Below are 10021 nucleotides of genomic sequence, written 5' to 3'. Positions count from 1 at the left end.
CAATTCAAGAAATTACCCTAATTCTTTAGTGGGTACTAGAATCCACTTGGACTGCACACAAGCCCAACTTTGGTTGGCCAACCCATATACATCTAAGGGTAGGTTCATAACCAATTATTTCTCTAAATAATTTCTAGTAATTTTAATTTTTTTTTAGTCCCTAATCAGTAGGCTTTGGCCTCCACTGAAAAGGTCTGGTTAGGTCCAACCATTAACATGACTGTTGCTCCTAGATTGATTTTGATGATTACAAAGCAGATTGAAGGGATACAAATAATTTTAAATTGAAAAAGTCCTTATGCTCTTCAAGGGCAAAATCATAATTTCACTAAAATTCTGATTTGATAGTATCATTTGATAGAACAAATGATTTGTAAACTATTGGTGAAAATTTCATTGTATTTGGACTTATATTTTTGAGGTTATGAAGGTTTGAAGTGCATGAGTCGACTCATGAGTCCACTCATGGCACTGTGAGCTGATTGGCACGCAAAAATTCTCCTTGGCACGCTAGTTTTCTGGCTTGGCACGACCTGTGAGTCGACTCATGAGTCGACCTCTGCTGATCTGAGCCAAGAATTTCCAGAAACGCATTCTCTGGTAAATGCAACAGAAGTCGACTCATGAGTCGACTCCTGTAGCATGAGTCGACTCATGAGTCGACCCCTGCGATGGAAAATGTCAGCAACGGCTATTTTTTTGTCCGTTTTAATTGCCTTTTATGCTTCCTAAAATTGTTCTAATGGCTCTTTATCTGTCTAAATTATTTTCTCTTGCTTCTAATGTCATAAAATACTTTAAATGGTGAAAGAAATTGCAGATTAAATAGCAGATCAAACGTGAAATCAAAAAAGAGAAAAATGAGAGAGAGGATCCGAAATCTGCACGAAAAAGCCTGAGATCAACGAAATATCCAAAAAGAAAAAGAGAGAGGATCCACAATATACAAGAGAGATTGTGAAAGAGAAAAACAAGAGCATTCAAAGAGAGGATCTTTCAAGCCTATTGTTCAAACTTGATCTAGAGATCTTTCAAAATTTTCAAGAGATCTTCAATCAACAATCAACCTCTTCTCAAGCATTCGTTCAAGCGTTCATCCACTTTGAGAAAATCCGAAAGGGGGTTCTTCATTTGAGTAAAATTTTTATTGTTATATTTGCTCATTTAAGGAGCTGTTATTGTATTAATCTGTGCTCAAAATTTTCTAACTCTTTGTGAGTTTTTGTTCTTGTTTTTGGAGGATTTTCAAAATAAGGAAAGGTTGATCTGAACCTGAAATCGGAGTGTTTTGGATTTACTTGTACCCGGGAAACAAGTGATCTAGCTTGGGATAGCTAGTGTCGGAGTTTTCGATGTTTTGTATTCAGGTTGAATACAGGTATAGTGGATGGAAATTCCCAAGTAGGAGCTTGGGGAGTGGATGTAGGTGCAGGGTTGGCACCGAACCACTATAAATCCTTGTGTTTATGGTGTGCTTTATCGCTTCACTTTATTTCTTTATTATATCCTTGCATTCCTGCTTTAGGTAATTAATATTGAATTAAAGTCTTTGTTTTGTTCTTCATAAGTAACTTGTTGGGCTTAAAATTTTTAGAAACCCAATTCACCCCCCCTCTTGGGTTGCATAGCTGGGCAACAAGTGGTATCAGAGCCGGTGCTCTAGCCCTTCTTTGATCTAACAATCAAAGAGCCAAAGATCTATGGCAACCCATGTCGGTACTTCTCTAGCCGAGGGGCAATCTACAAACCGACCTCCACTTTTCAATGGGTCTAATTACACCTATTGGAAAGCTCGGATGAAGATATTCATACAAGCACTCGACTATGATATGTGGAGTATCATAGTGAACGGTCCTCACACACCCACCAAGATTATAGATGGTGAGGAGTCAACCAAACCCGAAAAAGAATGGGATGAGGTTGACAAGAAATTGGCACAATTAAATGCCAAAGCCATGAATGTCCTTTATTGTGCACTAGATGCAAGTGAATTTAATCGCATTTCTACTTGTGCATATGCTAAAGAAATATGGGATAGGTTAGAAGTAACCCATGAGGGAACAAATCAAGTAAAAGAGTCTAAAATAAACATGCTTGTACATAAATATGAATTGTTCAAAATAGAGCATGATGAGTCCATAACTGCTATGTTTACTCATTTTACTGATATAATCAATGGTTTAAAGAGTCTTGGCAAATCTTATACTAACAGTGAACTTGTAAGGAAGATTCTCAGATCACTGCCAAGAACTTGGGAAGCCAAGGTGACTGCCATCCAAGAAGCAAAGGACTTGACCACTCTACCTCTAGAAGAGCTTCTTGGATCCTTGATGACTCATGAACTTAGCATGAAGCAACATCAAGAGGATGAAGTCAAAAAGAAAAGAACCATTGCCCTCAAATCCACAACTTCGCCTGATTATGAAACGGATGACTCTGAAGATGAAGAACAGGATGAAGAGATGGCACTCATCACCCAAAAATTTAAGAAGTTTCTAAGAAAAAGGAAACAGGGGATGAGAAAGAAATTCACAAAAGGGGATCAAAGCAAAGAAAAGGAGAAAGATCAACCCCTTACATGCTACGAGTGCAAGAAGCCGGGACATTTCAGATCCGAATGTCCACAACTGAAGAAAGGTCCCAAAAAGTTCAAAAAGAAGGCAATGATGGCGACTTAGAGTGCGAGTGATGACTCAAGCTCCAACGAGGAAACCTCAACAGAACAAGCCAATCTGTGCCTGATGGCACATGAAAATGAGGTGTGTCTAGCATCCCAAGAAGGAAACAGGAAATGGTATCTTGACAGCGGATGCTCGAGACACATGACTGGTGATGAATCATAATTCATCACGCTTGATGCTAAGGATGGAGGGATGGTCACCTTTGGAGATAATGGCAAAGAAAAGATCATCGGGATAGGTAACATTGGTATCACTCCCTCCAAATATATTGAGAATGTTTTACTAGTTAAAGGTTTAAAGCATAACTTACTTAGCATTAGTCAATTCTGTGATAAAGGGTATAAAGTAGTTTTTGAATCATCTGTTTGCATTGTGACTAGTCCTATTAACGATGGCATTAAATTTATAGGACATAGGCATGGCAATGTTTATATGATAGATTTGAATGACTTAGCCAAATTAGACATGCAATGCCTAGTATCCTTGAATGCTAAAATCAATGAGACTAGTTGGCTGTGGCATCGTAGACTTGCACATATCAGCATGCATTCTCTTTCAAAATTAATTATGAAAGATTTAGTTCTCGATTTGCCAAAACTAAATTTTGAAAAGGATAGAATTTGTGATGCATGCCAATTAGGTAAACAAACTAGAGTATCATTTAAATCCAAAAACACTGTTTCAACTTCTAGACCATTAGAGCTCTTACATATGGACTTATTTAGACCAACAAGAACCACCAGTCTAGGAGAAAAATAATATGGCTTTGTAATTATAGATGATTACTCTCATTTTACTTGGATTTTTTTTTTGGCTCACAAAAATAAAACTTTTCATATTTTCACTAAATTTCATCGAAAAGTCTCTAATGAAAAAGGTTTTTCAATTCAAAATATTAGAAGTGATCATGGAACTGAATTTGAAAATCAAGATTTTGAAAATTTTTGTGATGAAAATGGAATTGGCCATAACTTCTCTGCTCCTAGGACATCCCAACAAAATGGGGTAGTTGAAAGGAAAAACAGAACCTTAGAAGAAATGGCACGTACCATGTTGTGTGAAAGCAACCTTCCAAGATATTTTTGGACGGAAGCAATTAACACAACATGTTACATTTTAAATCGTGCTTTAATTAGACAATTTTTAAAGAAAACCCCCTATGAACTTTGGAAAGGAAGAAAACCAAATATTGCATATTTTCATGTTTTTGGTTGCCGATGTTTTGTATTAAATAATGGCAAAGAAAAACTTGGTAAATTTGATGCAAAATCAGATGAAGCAATCTTTCTAGGTTACTCCTCTACTAGTAAAGCATTTAGAGTTTTCAACAAAAGAACTTTAGTAGTTTTGGAGTTCATACATGTTGTTTTTGATGAATCTAACGATCTTCCTTCAAGGAAGAATGAGGGTGTTGATGATGCAGATCCACTAATAGAAGGTATGAAGGAGATCACTCTGAAAGACTCAGCAACTCCAAAAGATAAGGATCAAGAAGACGAACAAAATGAAAGAGGTGAAGAAATTCAAGAACAACCTCAAGGTACAAATGACCTACCCAAGGAATGGAGGTATGTTCACAACCACCCTAAGGAGTTAATTATTGGTGACCCTATGCATGGGGTAAAAACCCGTTCTTCACTAAGAGATGCAGTTAATCATTGTGCTTTTGTATCTCATCTTGAACCTAAAACTTTTGAAGAAGCTGAAAATGATCATAATTGGATTAATGCTATGCAAGAGGAACTTAATCAATTTGAAAGAAATAATGTTTGGACCTTAGTATCAAGACCTAAAGATTACTCAATAATTGGCACAAAATGGATCTTTAGAAACAAATTAGATGAGCATGGAAATGTAATTAGAAATAAAGCAAGACTGGTTGCTAAGGGATATAATCAAGAAGAAGGAATTGATTTTGATGAAACCTTTGCACCTGTTGCTAGATTAGAAGCTATTAGACTTCTACTTGCATATGCTTGCTTTATGAAATTCAAATTATTTTAAATGGATGTTAAAAGTGCATTTTTAAATGGATATATCTCTGAAGAAGTATATGTAGAACAACCATCTGGATTTGAAAATCATGCTTTTCCTAATCATGTCTTTAGATTAAATAAAGCTTTATATGGATTAAAACAAGCACCTAGAGCATGGTATGAAAGGCTAAGCAAATTTCTAATGAATAATGGTTTTTCAAGAGGTAATATAGATACAACCCTATTTATTAAAAGAAATCAAAATGATATGCTAATTATACAAATTTATGTTGATGACATAATTTTTGGGTCTACTAATGAATCCCTTTGTCAAGACTTTGCTAAGCTTATGCAGGGAGAGTTCGAGATGAGCATGATGGGAGAACTCACCTTCTTCCTCGGACTCCAAATCAAACAATCAAAAGAGGGAATCTCCATCACCCAAAGCAAGTACACCAAGGAACTACTCAAAAGATTTGGAATGGAGAACTGCAAACCAATTGGCACACCAATGAGTCCCTCATGCAAGCTTGACAAGGATGATGAAGGTAAAAGCGTAGACTTAAAATACTATAGAGGTATGATTGGCTCATTATTATATTTAACTGCAAGTAGGCCTGATATCATGTTTAGTGTTTGCTTATGTGCTAGATATCAATCTAATCCTAAAGAATCTCATTTGAATGCTGTTAAAAGAATCCTTAGATACTTAAATGGTACACAAACTATAGGGTTATGGTACTCTAAGGACTCACAAATTAATTTATTAGGATATTCAGATGCTGATTTTGCTGGATGCAAATTAGATAGAAAAAGCACAAGTGGAACTTGCCAATTTCTTGGAGTTAACCTAATCTCATGGTTTAGCAAGAAACAAAATTCGGTGGCACTGTCTACGGCTGAGGCCGAATACATTGCAGTCGGAAGTTGTTGTGCTCAAATCTCATAGATTAAGCAACAACTCGAAGATTTTGGAATCAAACTTAATGAAACACCAATAAGATGTGACAACACAAGTGCCATAAATCTATCTAAAAATCCAATTCAACACTCAAGATCTAAACATATTGAAATAAGACATCATTTATAAGAGAACATGTTCAAAACAAAAATATAATTCTTGAATATGTTTGCACTGAAAATCAATTAGCTGATATCTTTACAAAGGCCCTTAGTGAGGATAGATTCTGTGAAATTAGGAGAAATCTAGGAATTCTAGATCCATTTGCCTAAAATTTCTCAATTTCCAAAGAATTGATTAGAGCTCAATTTTCAACATCTATTCTGGTCCCAAAAGCTCAAATTTATCATTCTAAAAACTTATCATTGAGCAAAATTCCTTCTCCCAAAATTTTGAATTTTTCTGGAATTTATTTGTATTTTTTCTGAATTTCTGAACTTCATAAGTCGACCCCCATGAGTCGACTCAATGGCAAACTTGTAAATCCCACCAACTTTCAACGGGTTCATTGTTTTTATACTGAAACCCTGTTCGTGAGACGACTCATCTTCCCATCGTTCTTCTTCCAAAAGCCGTCTTCTCCAACTCTTCTTGCTCCAAATCCAAGGATTAATTCCGAGGCAATTCTCCCTTCTCCTCTCCACCAAAAATCGCCTCCTTGAAAAAGATTTTCTGTGCTTTCTCGCATTGCTTGGCGCGGTTGGAACGTGCCCTAGCACTTTACCGATCTTCCAAAATCCACTTCTTTTCTCCATCAAAATCCTTCTTTACTCTCTTGTAATCTCTCCTCCACTCAATTCAAGTCTCCTTGCCTGCTACTATAGTGGATATGGCTCCAAAGATGAAACTTCCCCAAAGAAGAAAGTCAATCTGTGAGCCTGAAGAAATTGTTCGAAAGAAAAGGCATGCTCAGTCTTCAACTGCTCCCACTCCAGTTTCAGTATCTGCTCAAGGTCCCTCTCAATCCTCCATAAGCCCCAGTGTAAATCCTCTTTCTGATAGAAAAGTAGAAACCGGGAAAAATATAGATTTTCGGTTCTTTGAGGAAGAAGGATTTACTTTTGCTACCAAAATTAAAAACCAAGGATGGGAATTCTACTGCTCCCTTAAGGAAGTCACCTATGTTGACCTTGTTAGAGAATTCTACCAAAACCTACTTTATGGAAGTGGGTCAGTGACTTCAACTGTAAAGGGAATTGATATCTGCCTGGATTCTAGGATATTGGGAGAAATACTTCAGTTGCCTAGTGAAGAATACTCATATATGGAACTCCCAATTAAAGAAGAGGGGATCAGAATTATTTTAGGAGAAACTTATTCAGAAAATTTAAACAAATTGGAAGCAAAGATTTTGTCCATTGAGATGAGGGTCCTGCATCAGATAGTAACAAAGCTCTTCTTTCCTAGGAGTGGTAGACATGACTTACTTTCCAGCAGAGATGTATGTGTCATGTTTCATGTCATCACTCAGACCCCTCTGAACCTCCCTGCACTGATGATAGAGGCCATGAGAGAAACTTTGAATAGATCCAAGGCACACTTGCCTTATGGTATGGCCCTTACTAGAGTATTCAGGAGGTTTGGAGTTAGCTGTGAGGGGGAGGCACCTACCAAGCTATCTCATGTGGACACTTTCAACCAACACAGCCTGCACCGAATGGGAATTGCAAAGACTGATGGTGGTTGGATCAAGGGATCTGAGGAGAGAGTTGAGGAAAGAACTGAAGAGAGAACTGAAGAGAGAGCTGAAGTCAGAACTGAAGGCAGAATAGAAGAAGAAGATCCATCATCTCCTGTCCATGACCTCAGGGCAGCATCACCACATATCCAGTTCATTCCTGATACAGAGGCTGGCCCTTCAGAGTTTACTAGGATGTCCACACCAGTGTATCAGCCAGAGAGCAGAGCACCTCATTCAGAGTTCAGACTGGCTGACGATCAGATCGAGCATATATCACAGCGTGTGGCTTCTTTGCTGTCTAGTCAGTGGGGTAGTACTTCTTTTGCACCTGGAGCCACCTCTTCTGATCAGACCATTACTCCCCACATCTCCACTGTGTTTCAGATGATATCAGATCAGTCCATCAGGATACAGCAGCTTGAGGACACAGTCTGGAGACTGACTGGCAGAGTTCTTGACTTGCAGGGGCAAGTCCTTGCTTTGGCCCATCCCAAAACACAGGAGTCAATCATTGAGGTCACAGACCTCACTGCAGAGGCTGGTAGGCTCAGAGGAGCTCTAGAAGGTGGATATGAATTGCTGAGGAAAGAAATCCGAGGATCGAGTGAGTATGCTACCACTCAGTTCACTGCTCTACTTCAATCTGTTTCCAGAGCACTGAACGTACTTGATTCTATCAGACTCTCCCTTTCCGTTCAGTCCTTAGCATCTCAGCGTTCTCAACCTCCCAGTTCATCTCGTTCTCCTGCTCGTGGCAGAGGCAGACGGGGTAGAGGACGCACTTCTGATCCATCATCTCCTCACCCTATATCTGATGACTCCGATCATTGACTTATCTTGATCTTTACTAGATCCTAGGTGTTAGTGTCTTGTTCTAGGATCTATACCTTGGGGCCATGTATTGACAATTAGCTGGTTGAATTTTATTTTTAAACTATGTATTGAAACAATTATGTTTTTAATGGAATCATTTTTCACTTATTTTTCTACCTTTTGTAATGATATTGATCATATTTTGGTTATATATATTCTTCTTGTGGAAAAATTGTCTTCTCTTTGTTGTTGTTTGCTGTTGATAATTGCTATATTAAGGGGGAACAAACTTCTATGATAAACTCTAAAAGGGGAGAAATTAAAGAATATTAAAAAAAAAAAAAAAAAAAGGAAGAGTTAACCATATTTGATGATGTCAAAAAGGGGAAGAAATTAAACAAACAAAAATTGGAGATATTAAACAAAAATTTGAGAAATTAAACAAAAATTTGAGAAATTAAAAAAAAAAATTGGAGAAATTAAACAAAAATTTGAGAAATTAAATATTTGGAGAAATTAAACAAAAATTTTGAAAAATTAAGCAAAAATTTGAGAAATTTGATATCAGACAGAAATTAAACAAAAAGCCATCCATCAAAAGCAAAATCTTAAGTACAATACAAATAAGTAATTTTTTATATGCTCTGATATATTTCAAAATTCAAACTTGCTCTGATATATCTTTTGAAATTTACCTTGATACATCTTAAGAAATTTGATTTACTCTGATATACCCTAAAATTTCTTTTAACTTGCTCTGATACATGATAAAATTTAATCTGATACAGTGTGAAAGTTTCTCTGATATTTGCTCTGATACAGTGTAAAATTTTCTCTGATATATTATAACATTTACTCTGATACATTGTAAAATTTTTTCGGATAACATTGTAAAAATTATTGTTCTTGCTCTGATACATTGCAAAATTTATTTCTTTTCTCTTGCTCTGATATATCTTAAGCTCAAAATGAGTTAATACACTTAAGCTCAAAATCAACTTTTAAACATACTTTGGCACACATTTTTTTAAAAGCACATAAGTATTTTTTTGCTCTGATGCTAAATCTAAAATCAAATGAAAATGGAATTTTCAAAATACAGCTCAATCTGATAACAAAAACAAGTTTTCTGCTCTAACACCAAAATCACATAATCAAATGAGCATATCTTCAAATCCTTAAGCAAATGGACAAATTATTTTTGTATATGACCATTTATATTACATGCCAAAAGAATCATACTCTTTTCAAGCATATACACCTATAATGGATTCTTTTGAAATTAATGCATTAACATAAATATTTTTGTTCAAGTATTTTGTCATCATCAAAAAGGGGGAGATTGTTGCTCCTAGATTGATTTTGATGATTACAAAGCAGATTAAAGGGATACAAATAATTTTAAATTAAAAAAGTCCTTATGCTCTTCAAGGGCAAAATCATAATTTCACTAAAATCCTGATTTGATAGTATCATTTGATAGAACAAATGATTTGTAAACTATTGGTGAAAATTTCATTGTATTTGGACTTATATTTTTGAAGTTATGAAGGTTTGAAGTGCATGAGTCGACTCATGAGTCAACTCATGGCACTGTGAGCTGATTGGCATGCAAAAATTCTCCTTGGCACGCTAGTTTTCTGGCTTGGCACGACCTGTGAGTCGACTCATGAGTCGACCCACAAGGCATGAGTCGACTCATGAGTCGACCCCTGCTGATCTGAGCCAAGAATTTCCAGAAACGCATTCTCTGGTAAATGCAACAGAAGTCGACTCATGAGTCGACTCCTGTAGCATGAGTCGACTCATGAGTCGACCCCTGCGATGGAAAATATCAGCAACGGCTATTTTTTTGCCCATTTTAATTGTCTTTTATGCTTCCTAAAATTATTCTAACGGCTCTTTATCT

The sequence above is a fragment of the Elaeis guineensis genome, chromosome 6, assembly GCF_000442705.2.
Source record: "Elaeis guineensis isolate ETL-2024a chromosome 6, EG11, whole genome shotgun sequence".
In the NCBI taxonomy this organism is placed as follows: Eukaryota; Viridiplantae; Streptophyta; class Magnoliopsida; order Arecales; family Arecaceae; genus Elaeis; species Elaeis guineensis.
Note: the sequence above shows the minus strand (reverse complement) of the source record.